The following is a 15,175-nucleotide window of genomic DNA, read 5'->3' as shown; positions in this document are numbered from 1 at the left end:
CAAAAGAACATGAAATATACCCTTTGATAAGGGTATTAATAATTATGGTCTCATCCGATATCTAATCGGTATTTCGGTACTAGTACCATTGGGAATCTCATCACAGAACCGTCCCATCCCATTTATTATTTGGTACCAAAATCAGATCCCAGTACCGTCCCGTTTGTTAATGGAACGGTTCGATACCGGGTTTTAGCAGGACTATTCTAGGACGGTTCCCGGTTCTGGTCCCAAATTGACACCCTTATTTTAATGGGAGGTGAGTCATGACTCAACAAGGGTAAATTAGTATTTTCTATGGGATTGGAAGGGATAAAATTTACTATAAAAATTACTTCTTTTTTCTTTTTACTTGCTGATTTTTAGCAAAGTAAGTGAAAGGGGAAAGAGAGTCAAACTTGGGAGAGAGAAGAGAGAGAAAAACAAAAGAAAGAGGAAAGGAAGAGAAAGAAGAATCGGAAGAGAGCAGGGGAGGGAAGAGAGACCGAATTTTGGGAGGGAAAGAGAGAAAATCGGTAGGAAAGGGGGGGGGGGGGGGGAGTCCTAAACAGAGTTTTCCGAAATGGTTTTGAGTGTTTTACCTTGTGGATTTAAGAGGAGGTTTTCAAGGAAGTAAGGTGCTGAAGAGAGAACTTGAAGTGGGATTTGGAATCTTCAAATTAAGGTTGGCTTCTTATTCTAAATTTGAAGAATTTGAATAGAGATTCTGAAATAGGGAAAGAAGAGAGTGAAGGAAGGCATAGAACAGGCACGCCACAACATAATGCATGGAAACTTAAAGACTTGAAATTCGTACATGAAATCACTTAACATGATCCCCAAATATAAATGCATAAGTGATGGACACGGTAAAGATTTTCCAAGATTAGTTGAATTGATTTAAACATAATAAAGGGCTATCATAAGATATTGATACTACTAGCATTTTTCACAAGAATGGATGACTTGAGAACAGAACAATATAAAACAGAACATAAATTTGAAGAATCTTCAAATTAAGGTTGGCTTCTTATTCTAAATTTGAAGAATTTGAATAGAGATTCTGAAATAGGGAAAGAAGAGAGTGAAGGAAGGCATAGAACAGGCGCGCCACAACATAATGCATGGAAACTTAAAGACTTGAAATTCGTACATGAAATCACTTAACATGATCCCCAAATATAAATGCATAAGTTATGGACACGGTAAAGATTTTCCAAGATTAGTTGAACCGATTCGAACATAATAAAGGGATAACATAAGATATTGATACTACTAGCATTTTTCACAATAATGGATGACTTGAGAACAGAACAATATAAAACAGAACATAAATGATGAAGAGAATAGGTACACAAAATTAAATTTCGATAGTGAAAATTTTATAAGAGGGGGAGAATGTAACACCCCATTTTTCTATGCACTTATTTATTTTAATTTTATTGTTCACGATATGTCCCGAGGAAGGCTTCGACAGATGTCAAGAATTGGTGTCATCACATAAGGATAAGATAAGAAAATTTTAACTTATAGCTAGGTATTTAAATAAAATTTAAGAACTTGTGATATGATTAACTAAAGGATGCCATGATTTATTTTTATTTTTTTTAAATCATAGTGTTGAGTATGTAATGTGCCATACAAGTATGCAAAATAATATTAATAAACCTTGAGACAAACAAAGAGAGCATAAGCTGGGTATGTTATGCTTTTATATTTTATTTGGGCTTAAGGGTGCCAACGCATTCTTGAAGCCATAGATCTAAGGCTCAAGTCTCATTAGCAGCAACTAGTAGGTTTTTTTTTTTTTTAAGGAGGTAACAAGGCAAGTTGTCGCCTCCAGTTCGCCGGATTTTTCAAGATCGACGAGCACCTTCAGACGCGCCGCTCTCGATCCTTTCCCATTCAGGCTCATGAAATGCTAGATACCTAGTCTTTTCGTTCTTGGAGATCACGTACTACATTTTTGTTCTACAACAATGGGCCTTAGGCATTTTATTGCATCTCTCCAGCTGACTGAGTCCACCATACACAGGATCTTGAGGAACACAAAAGTTGTCTTGCAGGATTGAGCTCTGGCCGCCTTTACCGTAATCTAATCATCAAGTTCAATATCCCATTTTAATTTTAACATGCGAGAGTTTTCTTCTGGGATTGGGATTGGGATTTTAGTCATTGGTTGATAGCTCTTCATCTTCTTCAACATCCTCTTTCCTAGAAGCTATTGAAGTAAGTCTCTGCATCTTCCCCTATGTCTTCTCCCTTTTGCTCAAGTACCCTATTTTGCATGTGATTTTTGGTTTCTTAAACGAGCAATTTTAGCTCTTATGATAGTCTATCCTCGGTTTCTTGCATGGATCATCTACCCCCCCCCCCCCCCCTCCTCTATCTCCGTTTTCTTAATCATGACCCCTATCTGTTCTACATGGAGGCTTTTCGACCTGGATTATCTCACTTTTTTCACCCTTTATTTAAGCTTGGTGGTAGTGGTAAGACTATAACACCCTCTATCACCCAAGAGACCTTCCCCTTTGTTGTGAAAGTTCTTATGGCTAAGTTGTGTAGAACAATTCCTCTCCACATGTCTCTACCAAGCAACTCCCTCCTCTCTTCCTCGCCTTTTTTCAAGATCCCCGGCTCTAATGCCTTTGCCGAACAGCTCGCGGCTGATTTCTCTTCCAAGTTGGATCTTCCAAACATACAACTCCCCCAAGTGAATGTTACTGAAATCGCTCCGTAACAGGCTCGTGATAATCTTCAATTCACCATCATAGGATGGATCTTGGACAATGGCCATGTTTCAGTTCTTGAACTGCGTTCTATGTTCAATAGAGCGGGACATGCAAGAGCAGTTAGGCTGGAAGAAATTCATCTGGTTGATAATGCATCAGATCGCTTCATTATCAAGTTCAAGTGTGCTAAGGACATGCATGTCACTTTGTTTGCACAACCTTGGATCTATCTTGGTCACTTAGTGGTTCTTCAACGTTGAAACCCCGAAATCCTAGCTGATCAAGTGATCTTCACTATAGCGGTTATTTGGACTCAGATTGAGAACTTACACTGGATGTTCTACAGCCAAACCATTCTTAACTCTATATTTTCCAAGGTTGGTAGATGTCTCGATGTTGAGTGCCCTACTGGAACAATCAGTTTGAACAACAATCCGATGGCTAGGGTGATCATTCCTCCCTCAAGCAGAATCATTCACACCGCCATTGTCAACCTCAATCCATTTATCTCAACTACAGTGGCATTTGCTTATGAAAATAGGCCAGCTCTGGTATGCCCTAATTATGTGATTATTGGCCATAAGGGGGCTGACTGCCCTTTCAAACCTAACAAAAATATCTGCATGCTATCGCACAGAAGGATCCCAATGTGGAACTGGCCCTTATACTGAAAGCTGCTATCCCGCCTCGTAGAGTCAGTCTTATCACTGAGATCAGCATTGTTTATGACGAATTCTTCTCAACCTCCAGTGAAGGACAAGCCAATCCTCGACCTTCCAACCCTGGAATGAATGCAACAGGGAACACCATTCCATACTCTCATTGTAGGAGAGTAGAATTACCCCAATTCATAATCACTATGGCTCACGTTCTCAGTATTGATCTGCCACTAACTTCAACCAACACTAGGAAGATGATGTTGGATATTATCAAGAACAATGCCTTCCCCTCCTCTTCCAATGTGCAAGAATAGGAACTTCTTCCAGTGCTCATTCGCAATCCAGTGATGAATCCAACCTCAGGTACCGAAAATCATAATCAGAAGGAGGTGGTTAACTGTGAGAACAACACTCTGACGGGCACTCCCACAGCTACTCTGAACTTCATTCCCAATATCTGGAACATCAAAGGCCCCAGGTTAACACTCCATGGCATACCTATCAATCTGGCGCTCCTTAGGACTAAAGGAACTATAGTCTCCCCAAAGAAGAGGGCTATTATGCACGATGAGCGCGATCCTCTGGTGCTCCAGCTTGCCACCTCGGGGGAAGGGGAATCATCCAAGAAAGCTAAGAATGACAAATCTGCAGCAATGAACATTGACTTTGAGGCTGTGGTAACTGGCCGGAAACAGTCACCCATGGGAAAATGATTGTCATGAGTTTCAACTGTCGAGGGATGGCAATAAGGCGGGAAATCTGTCAATCCATAATAAAACATAGACCGGATGTTTGCTTCCTTTCTGAAACAAAGTCTTCCATTCCCAATCCTAGGTCTATGTGCAAAACTTTATCTTTTCCCCATTTTGAATGTATCCCAGCTGTCAATGGTGCTGGTGGCTTGATGCTTATGTGGTCTGATCGAATTCAATGTAATATCACCTGAAGCAGCAGCTGGTGTTTTCATGTACAAGCACACCTTTTGGAAATGAATGAGATTTGGGAGTTGTCCTTTGTTTACTTGAGTTGCAATGATACAATTAGGAAACATCAGTTCAATACTTTGATTAACTTGTCTCATTTCATCCAACATGCTTGGATTTTAGGAGGCGATTGGAACACCTATCTTCACACAGATGACAAAAGGAGCGGCAGATTAATATCTCATTCCCAACTGATGCCTTTTAATGAATTCATTAATGAAGCTTGTGTAGCTGAAGCCCAACAAATGGGTTACCACTACACATGGGATAACAAACAAGTTGGGGATAGGCGTATTGAAGCCAAGTTGGACAGATTCCTTACCAACTCTGATTGGATTAACTTATATCCCAATGCTTCGGTCTTCAATGAAGTTATGGCATGTTCAGATCACAGAGCTATCTACCGACAAGAAGCCGAGAGCACATAGGCCCTTTAGATTTGAAGCATTCTAGACTAAAGAGCCCTCTTACTCGGATGTTGTGTTTAACTTTTGGACTTAAACGCATCGTCATGGTTCTCCGTGTTTCTCTGTTTGTGGTAAGCTGCAACTTTTATAAACTGATCTCAAGCATTGGAATAAGCATACCATCGGTAATATCTTTAAAAACTTGGAGGCCACTAAAAACAATCTCTCTAATCACTATGGCATACCTCCTTCTCTTAGGAATGAGCTCTGGTTTCTTGCAGAGAAAAGACTCATTGCGGTATCCAAAAGATTGGCTCACCAGGAAGAGATTCTTTGGCAGCAGAAATCCAGAGGGAGGTGAAATTTGGATGGGGACGGAAACACCAAGTTCTTCCATCTAACCACTGTCAAGAGAAGAACTAGGAATTCCATCAGATTTCTCAACTCTAATGGAATCACTTATACTAAAGATGCGGATCTGGGCAAGGCTGTCTCTGATTTCTTCAAGAATATTTATCATTCTAGGAATATCAGGTTGGAGTAGGATTATTTTGCTTCAATCAGGGGATGGATTGCAGAAGCTCATAATTTTACCCTCAACTGCCCAGTCATAGATGCTGAAATTACAAGCATAGTTAAGACTATGCTCTCAGATAAAGCTCCTGGGACTGATGGGTTCTCAGGTCTTTTTTTTCATAAATCTTAGCCTTTGATAAGTAAAGAAATCTCTGATTGCATCAAGAGTTTTTTCAACACAGGGACATTTAGCCTCTCTCTCAACCATAATTATATTTATCTTATTCCCAAAGTGAACCACCCATCAACCATCTCCGAGTTCAGACCCATAAGCCTCTACAATTTTATCTATAAAATCATCTCAAGAATCATTATCATCAGGCTTAAGCCAATTCTGGACCGAGTAATTTCCTTTAATCAGAATGGCTTTGTTAAGGGAAGGCAGATCCAAGATAATGTCTTAATCTGTCATGAGCTCCTGCATAAGATAAAGAAGACAAAGAGGGGAAATAAGGGTTTTTTCTCGCTAAAGGTGGATATGAGTAAGGCCTATAACAGGTTAGAATGGAATTTCTTAAGGAGCACTCTCTCCAACATGGGTTTTGTTGATGCGTGGATTAACAAGGTGATGTTTTGTGTGGAAAGTACTCAGGTGGGAATTCTACTCAATGGTTCCCCACTCCCTTACTTCAAACCGTGTCGTGGTCTTCAGCAGGGGGACCCTCTTTCCTCTTACCTTTTTGTACTTTGTGTTGAAGTACTTTCCACTAAGCTTTCAATTGCAATGACAGAAAAGAAAATTCAAGGTATGTAGATTAATAGAGGAGGGGAGAGACTTTCACACATGGCATTCGCTGATGATTTAATCCTTTTTGGAGAGACCTCCATGAATGAAGCAAGGGCCCTAGATATTCAGACATACTACAATTATTCAGGGCAAGCTATTAATATCAGCAAGTCAAGGGCCTAGTTTACTCCCAATGTGGATTCTGCTACAAAGAGATTTATGAGAGAGTTCTTTCAAGTCACCCCTACTACTTCGTTGGATAAGTATCTAGGGATTCCTTTCATTGGTGGAAAACTATCCAAGGCACACTACACTGATTTGATTGACAGAGTGACTACAAGACTTCAACACTGGAAGTCACAGTTTCTCAGTTCGACTGGTAAAACCATTCTGGTTCAATCTACTCTTTCAGCCATGCCCCTTTACACTATGTCATGTTTTAAGCTCCCTGTGTCAGTTCTGAAAGCTCTTGATTCTACCTACAGAAACTTTTTATGGTCCAGCGGCACTAAAAAATTTGTCCCTACCATTCCTTGGAGTACTATTTGTCTACCTAAAAGGGCGGGGGGTCTCAATGTCAAACTCTCCGCTCCTATGAATCAAGCCATTCTTGCAAAGAAAGGATGGGAACTGCTCATTAATTCCCACTCCTTTTGGGCCAGGCTGATGAAGGCAAAATATTTTCATGCTTCCTCCTTCCTTGATGCCAAATGTCCCCAATCTTCTTCTTGGGGTTGGAAATCTATCTGCTCTACTCGTGATCTTCTGCGGAGAAGTCTGTTCTACTGTGTGGGAAACGGTCAATCCATAAACCCTTGGACAGATTTCTAGATTCCCATCCATCCCCCCTCTTCAGCCCCTTTCCCCCTCCCTCCGAACGCCCCCTATTCTGTTGACTTTTTAATTGATCCAAACTCTAGAACGTGGAATAGGGACTTGATCTTCATATGGTGGCCGCCTGATATAGCTTTCTCTATTGTATCAATTCCCCTTCCCATCTTCCCGATCGAAGACAAATTTGTTTGGGCAACACTGCATCTGGCAACTTTACAGTTGCCTTGGCTTACATTCTTGCCATTAATGGATTATTCTTTCAAACTAATGCTACCTGGTTGAAGATTTGGCATATACCCATAGCTCCTAAAATCCAACATTTCATTTGGAAACTTTTCCATAACAAACTCCCCTTACCAGATGTCCTCAATCCTCGAGGATTTAATTTAAACTCGCTTTGCTTCATATGCCAAAGTTATCCTCAAGATCAGTATCACTTGTTCCTCAACTATCCGGTTATCATGCACATATGGAATCAGCTTGGCTTACTTCATTGCTGGGCACCAACATTACGGAAGGAATCAACAACATTCTTTGAGCAGACCAACCTCATAATAGGGAGCACAGGATTAAGATTTCTCTCGTATGTAACATCATTTGGTAGATTTGGAACAGTTATTGGGATCTTATCTTCAGGAACAAGGTTTTTAACAGTGCTTCAGTTGTTCTCAGGGCTACTTCGAATGTCAAAGATTTTCTACATGAAGAGCTGTCCCAAGTGCTGAACCACGGCCGACAGGTTAGATGGTTCCCTCCTATTTATCCTTATGTGAAGTTCAATGTCGATGGCTCCAGCTTTGGGACCCAGGGAAAGCAGGGATTGGAGGCATTTGCAGATCGTCAACGGCATTCTTGGGCTGTTTTTCCGTTGGCAACGGTTGGAACTATGCTCTTGTGGCAGAGGCGCTGACTGTGTGGCAAGCTCTTATCTTGGCACAATCTTGGAATATCTCTCATCTCATTATTGAATGAGACAATCTCTTAGTCATTAACATTCTCTCCCATAAGACAATCACAATACCTTGGCGCATTGAGAGCATTATCCTGGACTGCTGGAATTTATCACGTAGTTTCACTGCTGTGCTCTTTCAACACACCCTTCGTAAGGGGAATGCAGTGGCTGACTCCCTTGCGGGCAAGGGATTGTCTTCATAAGAATCTAGAATCTATCTTCATCAGCCTCCATGTATTTCTATTCCTCTCTTTGTAGACTCAGCTAGAACCTTGTTCCAAAGATAATAAATTCTCATTATCAAAAAAAAAAACTAGTAGGGTTTTTCTTTTATTTATTTTTTGCATGCTAGGAGTGGGTTCCACATAATGACTAGGATGACAAATGTTATCATAGATGAGGACATGATGGAAGAAAAGAACTGCATGGAAGCTATGTGGCATCCTAGTTGGTAGATGCATGAAGGCCATGTGGAAAAGTAGATTCCAAATAAGGGATACCATGGGTTGGTTTACATGGTAAATAGGAGGTGGGTCAAAGACTAAGACTGTACATTCAATAAATAAGGGTACCAAGGATAAAGTGGTTGAATGTGTGACTATTGGATAGAATGACTGAAAGCAAAGGCAAAAGGGTAACAATACATTGGTCAAAGGATTGCATGGAAAATGTTGAGTCAAACCAAGGATATTATGGTAACTTCACTTCAGTCAAGAGGTAAGAGTGTAAATGTAGGAGACAAGGGTACCCAAAGCAAGTTACAATATTGGCTTTCATAGGGGTTGAGTTATGGGTCAACAAGGGTAAAATAGTCTTTTCCTAAGGGATTTGAAGGGATAAAGTTTACTAATTTAAAATTACTTCTTTTCACTTTTTACTTGCTGATTTTTAGGAAAGTAAGTGAAAGGGATAGGGAGAGTCGAACTTGGGAGAGAGATGAGAGAGACAAAAAAAAAAAACAAAAGAAAGGGAGAGAGAAGAATCGGCCAAGAGAAGGGGAGAGAAGAGAGATCGAACTTTAAGAGAGAGAGAGAGAGAGAGAGGTTACAAAATGGAGTGTCTACACCAATGGATCCGCTCCATAATGGTGACTTCCAGCATTGACCCAATTCCTTATTTTGACCCTCTTCCTTTCTGCCACATGTTGATAGCCTTTTGAGAGGTTATTTTTACAATTTGGATAGTCTACAGCGCAGCTGCCGATTCTGTTTGTGCTGCGCAGACACAATGCCGCATACAAAAACCGCCTTATCCCTATCCGGACACCTTGCCCGAGTGGGGTAAGGTGGTCTTTATGCGTGGCACTGTATCTGCGTAGCACAGGCAGGACAGGCAACTGAGCCGTAGACGATCTGGATCCTTATTTTTATGGTTATTACTAATTTTCATTTAAACAACATTAGTCCAGATATTTTTAGTCATATGTGGTTCAAAATTTTGAAATGGACAGGAAAGCAACACCAAATCATTGACTATATATGATTCTTTCCCACCCATATATAAATATTGCGTCGCAATGATCCACAACTTGAGGGAGGATCCAACAATGACTAACTTCATCGCTTCTTCATTTTCTCCCTTCCTACTGGTTCTTATTGTTTCAGTATGCATTCGTTGTGGTGCCGTTGGAGAAGATAGAGGGGCAAGTAATCTCTCAACTTTTCTATTATCATCGATCCTCGCATGTTTCTATCATGCATGGTATTGATCATACATATATTGTTGATGCGTGCAGGTCTATATTGTGCACATGGGTGCACCTTTTGAAGGTGAATATTCAATTACATCTGAACAGCACATTAGCATGCTGGATGAAGTTCTTGATGAGGATGGGTAATAATCTTGTATTTTATCATGTCAAAAGATTTTGTGTGCACAGCCGTGCGCCATGCACAGTCAAGCATCTACCCCTTTTATCAATCCAATAGATCTTTCCTTCTTGTTATTTTATGACTGTAAGATATAATGCACTTTCGCTTATTACTGGAAAATCTGACCACGAGAATATTAGTAAGTCGAAATTGCCTTAGATCTATGAGATAAGAAAATTAATTTTAGATTTGACTTCTTTTAACATTTGTTTTGTAATTAATTTTTTTTCGACATGCCAAGAGATCGCTGCCTGGTCACGTGGCCTGCACTAGTGCGGGGTTAATGAGAGTGCAAACAGGGGCATCAACATGGATGGTGTTTTTAATTTCAGGGGGATGGGTAGTAATTTCACGTGCTCCAGTGTTCAGGGCAGGCCCAACGCGACCAGGCAGCATTCTTTTTCCCTAAAACCATAGAATCATTTAACCTTTCTATTTTTTATAGTGATGAAACATGCCACTAAAACCATGTACCAGGAAATTTTTTTCATTGATATCAATAGACATGGCCCTCACTCCTACAGGATTCAGCAGCGGAGGATTCCTTTTCCTTTAATTCCGCTTGAAATCAAACATAACTATAATGATCGTTTGTCTTATATGGGCCATTTGGGATTTTTACAACTCTATATGAACCATGGTTTGGTACACTGAGATTAAGCTATTTTAAAATTACCAAACTCTTACCAATTATATCACCATCTTTGTGCAGCCTTACAGCCGACAACTTTGTACGAAGCTATCAAAGAAGTTTCAATGGATTTGCAGCAAAGCTCAATGAACAAGAGAGAAAAAAGCTTGCCAGTTAGTAACACAATAATATCTTTAATTTTCTAAACTATGTTTCAGCTTTAAAAAAATCTATGCTCATAATATCTTTGTTGTCATGTCAGGCAAGGAAGGTGTAGTATCTGTTTTCCCAAGTAGAACTCTTCAACTACAGTCTACAAACAACTAGGTCCTGGGACTTTGTTGGTTTGTCCAATACTGTGAAAAGAATACCCAGTGCTGAGAGTGATCTGATTGTTGGTGTTCTTGATAGCGGAATATCGCCAGAATCTGAAAGTTTTAGTGACAAAGGATTTGGCCCTCCTCCTAAGAAATGGAAGGGTGTTTGTAATACCGGCACGTCGACTTTTAAATGCAACAAGTAATTCTCTTGGCCTGATAAATAGTTCTTTTTTTTCTTTTCTTTTTTGGTTCTTTTTTAGAACAAGGAAAACCTTCAGTACTGTACTCAACAATTTTCCATTAATTTTTTACAGCCAGATAATCGGTGCTCGATTTTACCCCAATGTAAGTAAATCAGTGAAGGACTCTGTCGGACATGGAACACATACTGCCTCCACAGTTGCAGGTAACTTAGTATCAAATGTGGGGTTTTACGGATTGGCCCAAGGCAATGCAAAGGGGGGTGTACCATCAGCAAGAATTGCAGTTTACAAAGTCTGCAATACAGAAGATTGCTCTGAGAGTGATGTCCTTGCTGGTTTTGATGATGTCATTGCGGATGGAGTAGATATCATCTCACTTTCAATGTCATCGAATGGAATCCGTGATTTCGATTCAGATTCCATAGCAATTGGGTCATTTCATGCGATGCAGAACGGCATCCTCACATCACATGCTGGAGGAAATAAGGGTCCAAGAAGGCAGACAATTCATAACAAGTCTTGCACCTTGGTTACTATCTGTTGCCGCAAGCAGTACCGACCGCCACATCATTGATAAGGTTGTTCTAGGGAATGGAAAGGTCGTTATGGTAAGCAGTCCTGATCAGTCTTTTTCTTTTCCTTTTTTATTTTCTTTGATGGGGGAGGGGGGGATCTAGCTCTCCTCCAGCCGTGGTGGGAGCTGGAGGGTCCAGCCCAGCAAAAACACCCAAAAACAGGGGGGGTTTTGTCATTTCAAAGGGGTCCCAGTTGGGTCCCAACTGTGAAAAGTCTATAACTACACTTGTTTTGTTGGGCTGGACCCTCCAGCTCCTGCCATGACTGGAAGAGAGCCAAATTTGGGAGGGAGGGAGGGAGGGGGGAGGGGGTGGAAGAAGGTGATTTGATTGCCTTATTACTTAGGGTACTGTATAGCACCAATTTAAGTATAATTTTTTGTTTGTCAGGGTAATTCCATTAATTTTTTTACTTTGAATGGAACAAATCATTCTTTGGTATATGGAAAAGATGCTTCAGTAAACACATGTGATCCAGACAGTGCTCGGTAATGAAGTTATTCCCCCTAGCTTGGATTACTACTAGCAATTCTATCTTCTTACATGACAAATTAAAAGTGAAGATTGGCTTTTGTGTTTCAGAGTTTGTGAAGATGGATGCTTAGATAGTGAATTGGTGAAGGGAAAGATTGTGCTTTGTGATCAGTTAAGTCTAGGAGATGAAGCATTGCGAGCTGGTGCTGTAGGGACAATAATGTCAGTTGATGGACATGATGACTCTTCTATTATATTTTCTTTACCTGCAACACATTTAAACAACCAAACTGGAGAGCAGGTCAAGTCTTACATAAATTCCACCAAGTAAGTTCAAAATAGTCATTGAGCTTCAAATGATCAATATAGCCTTGCCAAGCCGTCACTTGGAAGTATTATTTTTCTTTTTTTTAATTGATTTTTTTTTTCCTATTCCAAGTTGGTCTTATGTGAAGCTGGCCTAGAATTGTATTTGATTATTTATTTTCTTTTATGAGTAATTGGGCGTAGTTTTAAGATTCCTAATTATTTTAGATTTTTATTTATTTGATAGGTTAGCCGAAGCCCATGGGTATTTAATTAATGTAGATTCCCAAGGAGGTAGAATCAGATTATTATCCTCTCCAATTCCTAAAGCTCGGCAGCGTGGCAGTGCTAGGTGGAGGTGCCGACACCTGGCAGGTCGGTCATCCAACCATCCGACCTCGACATAGTCAATGAGCTCGGACTGTTGGATTGCCAAGCTGGCACGTGTCAACATCTCCACCCAGCACTGCCGCATTGCCAAGCTTTAGAGAATTGGAGAGGATAATTTTCCGGTAGAATCTTCCAAGGTGGATGAAGTTCCTAGAGTTGTAGCCTCCCAAAAGAGTGGAAGACGTAGTTAAAGGGAAAATAATCTCCTTCAGTTCCGTGCCAAGCATAGTTCCCCCAGTGCCTGTAATAAGAGGGGGTGGATCCTACCCGGGCAGGGATAATCTTTGTATTGCTTTTAAACTCAAGTACCTGATAGGCTAAGCCAATTTCAAACTTTTTTATCTACAGAAACCCTACAGCAAACATCTTGAAGAGTGAAGCTATAAATGATTCATCTGCCGCAACAATTGTTTCATTCTCTTCCCGTGGACCAAATGGCATTACACCAGATATTCTCAAGGTCTCTCTCTCTGTCTGTAAAAAAATTTCTCCCTTCATTCATTTGGTTTTTTTTTCTATTCACATGTTGTTCTCAAAAAATATTACAGCCAGATATAAGCGCCCCAGGAGTAGATATCTTGGCTGCATTTTCAACCTTTGCTTCACCGTCGAACAGTTTCGAGGATACAAGATCAGTGAAATTCAGTATATTATCTGGGACCTCCATGGCCTGCCCTCATGTTACCGGTGCTGCTGCTTATGTTAAATCTTTTCACCCCGATTGGTCACCTTCTGCCATCAAATCTGCACTCATGAGTCATGACCACTGGTAATGCCCTAGCTAGCTCCTTCAATATTTGATTGTTATTATTTGCTTTTGTGTGTGAAAAAGTTGTTTCTAAACATCTATTGACATACGTCTCTCTCTCTCTCTCTCTCTCTCTCTCTCTCTCTCTCTCTCTCTCTCTATATATATATATATATATATATACACACTCTTGATACCTCTTCATTATAATCCAATTTTACTTCTTATTTTTTTGAATCTATAGCTTGGCAGATGAACGCCACTAGGAACCCAGTTGCTGAGTTTGCTTACGGTGCTGGCAATATCGATCCAGTGAAAGCTATAAATCCCGGTTTGGTATACGAAATCCTAAGAGACGACTATATCCAATTCCTCTGCAATATAGGCTGGGATACCAAGAGGGTTAGAATTGTATCAGGAGGTAACAGCAGTTGTCAAGAAGGCACCAAAGGAACAGCATTGGATCTCAATTATCCATCAATGACAGCTTATCTTCAACAAGATAAGCCTTTTGTTATTAATTTTACAAGGACAGTTAAGAATGTTGGCTCACCAAACTCCACATACAAGGCATCAGTCACTTCCCATTCTGAGATTAAAATCAGTGTTATGCCTAGTGTTCTGTCTTTCACTTCATTGAACGAGGTTATATCATTTGTTGTTACTGTTTCGGGAAGTAAGTTCCCCCCATTGTCTATGGCATCTGCTTCACTGGAGTGGTCCGATGGCACTCATACTGTGAGAAGTCCGATTGTTGTGCACTCGTTTTCTGGTGCTTTTCTATAGTCATTCGTATCATGTTCCTATTTATGATATATAGAAGCAAGTAAATCAGTTCGAATGAAAAGTAGAATGTTCTTTGGATATTAAAAGTCAATATATATCAATTCAAGGTGCTCTTGAATTTATTTTTTGCAATTTTCAGTTTACTCATCATTCTGACTTTACGTTTATTTAATAACCGGTATATTGGTACTTGAACTATCAATGATTTGGAGTTGCAAAACGGATAGTTACGATGATTTGCCAATGTGGGCAACATCAGCAAACATATATAGCTTGGTTTTCCACCTCAGTATATGTCATTACCAGTTCCGGAGGAAGAATAAAAAGTTCCATCTAATAAGTGACAGCCAATATATATAGCTTGGTTTTCCACCTCAGTATATGCCATTACCAGTTCCGGAGGAAGAATAAAAAGTTCCATCTAATAAGTGATTGGCAAAGAATACCCATAGTTAGTCCAAATGTGTTTAAAATTAGGGTTGTAAACGGATCGGATTCGGCTCGGATAGTGCTATATCCGCATCCGCATTCGATTAACTATTGGACAGATTCGGATAGTGCTAAACGGGTAAGGACACGGATACGGATTGGATATTTTATCCATTTACATGTAAATATTGCTTTTCGGATAGCCATAGCCTATCCATATCCACATCTGTTTAGCTTTCGGATGGATTCGGATAGTGCTAAACGGATACGGAAACGGATTTCGGCTATTCATTTACACCCCTATTTAAAATGGCACTCATTTTTTTACCATTTTAAACGTGTTTTGTTGTTTGTTTCCCAATATACCGAAAAAAATGACAAACGGTAAGCATTCCCCTTGTGGATGCGTTTAAAACAAGTTCCTGTGCTTTTTAACGTTTTTCAAGACCTTAAACTTGTTAACTTTTCATGGTAGAAGATCTTTTATATTATAGAAGAAAAAATAGTGAAGTGTACAAAGACAAGTCTCAAAGGAGCTAACTCACAACTACAAACTAGCTAGGAAAGGCCCATGCCACCTACTAGGGATGTCA

The 15,175-nt window shown here is 40.1% G+C and overlaps 1 pseudogene; it reads left to right on the top strand.

Moving 5' to 3' along the window:
- Window positions 1-6,120: 6,120 nt before the first annotated feature.
- Window positions 6,121-14,232, top strand: LOC122659106 (annotated as a pseudogene).
- The last annotated feature ends 943 nt before the right edge of the window (window positions 14,233-15,175 follow it).

The sequence above is a fragment of the Telopea speciosissima genome, chromosome 4 (assembly GCF_018873765.1).
Source record: "Telopea speciosissima isolate NSW1024214 ecotype Mountain lineage chromosome 4, Tspe_v1, whole genome shotgun sequence".
NCBI classification, from domain to species: Eukaryota; Viridiplantae; Streptophyta; class Magnoliopsida; order Proteales; family Proteaceae; genus Telopea; species Telopea speciosissima.
This window is presented reverse-complemented; position numbering and strand designations above follow the sequence as displayed.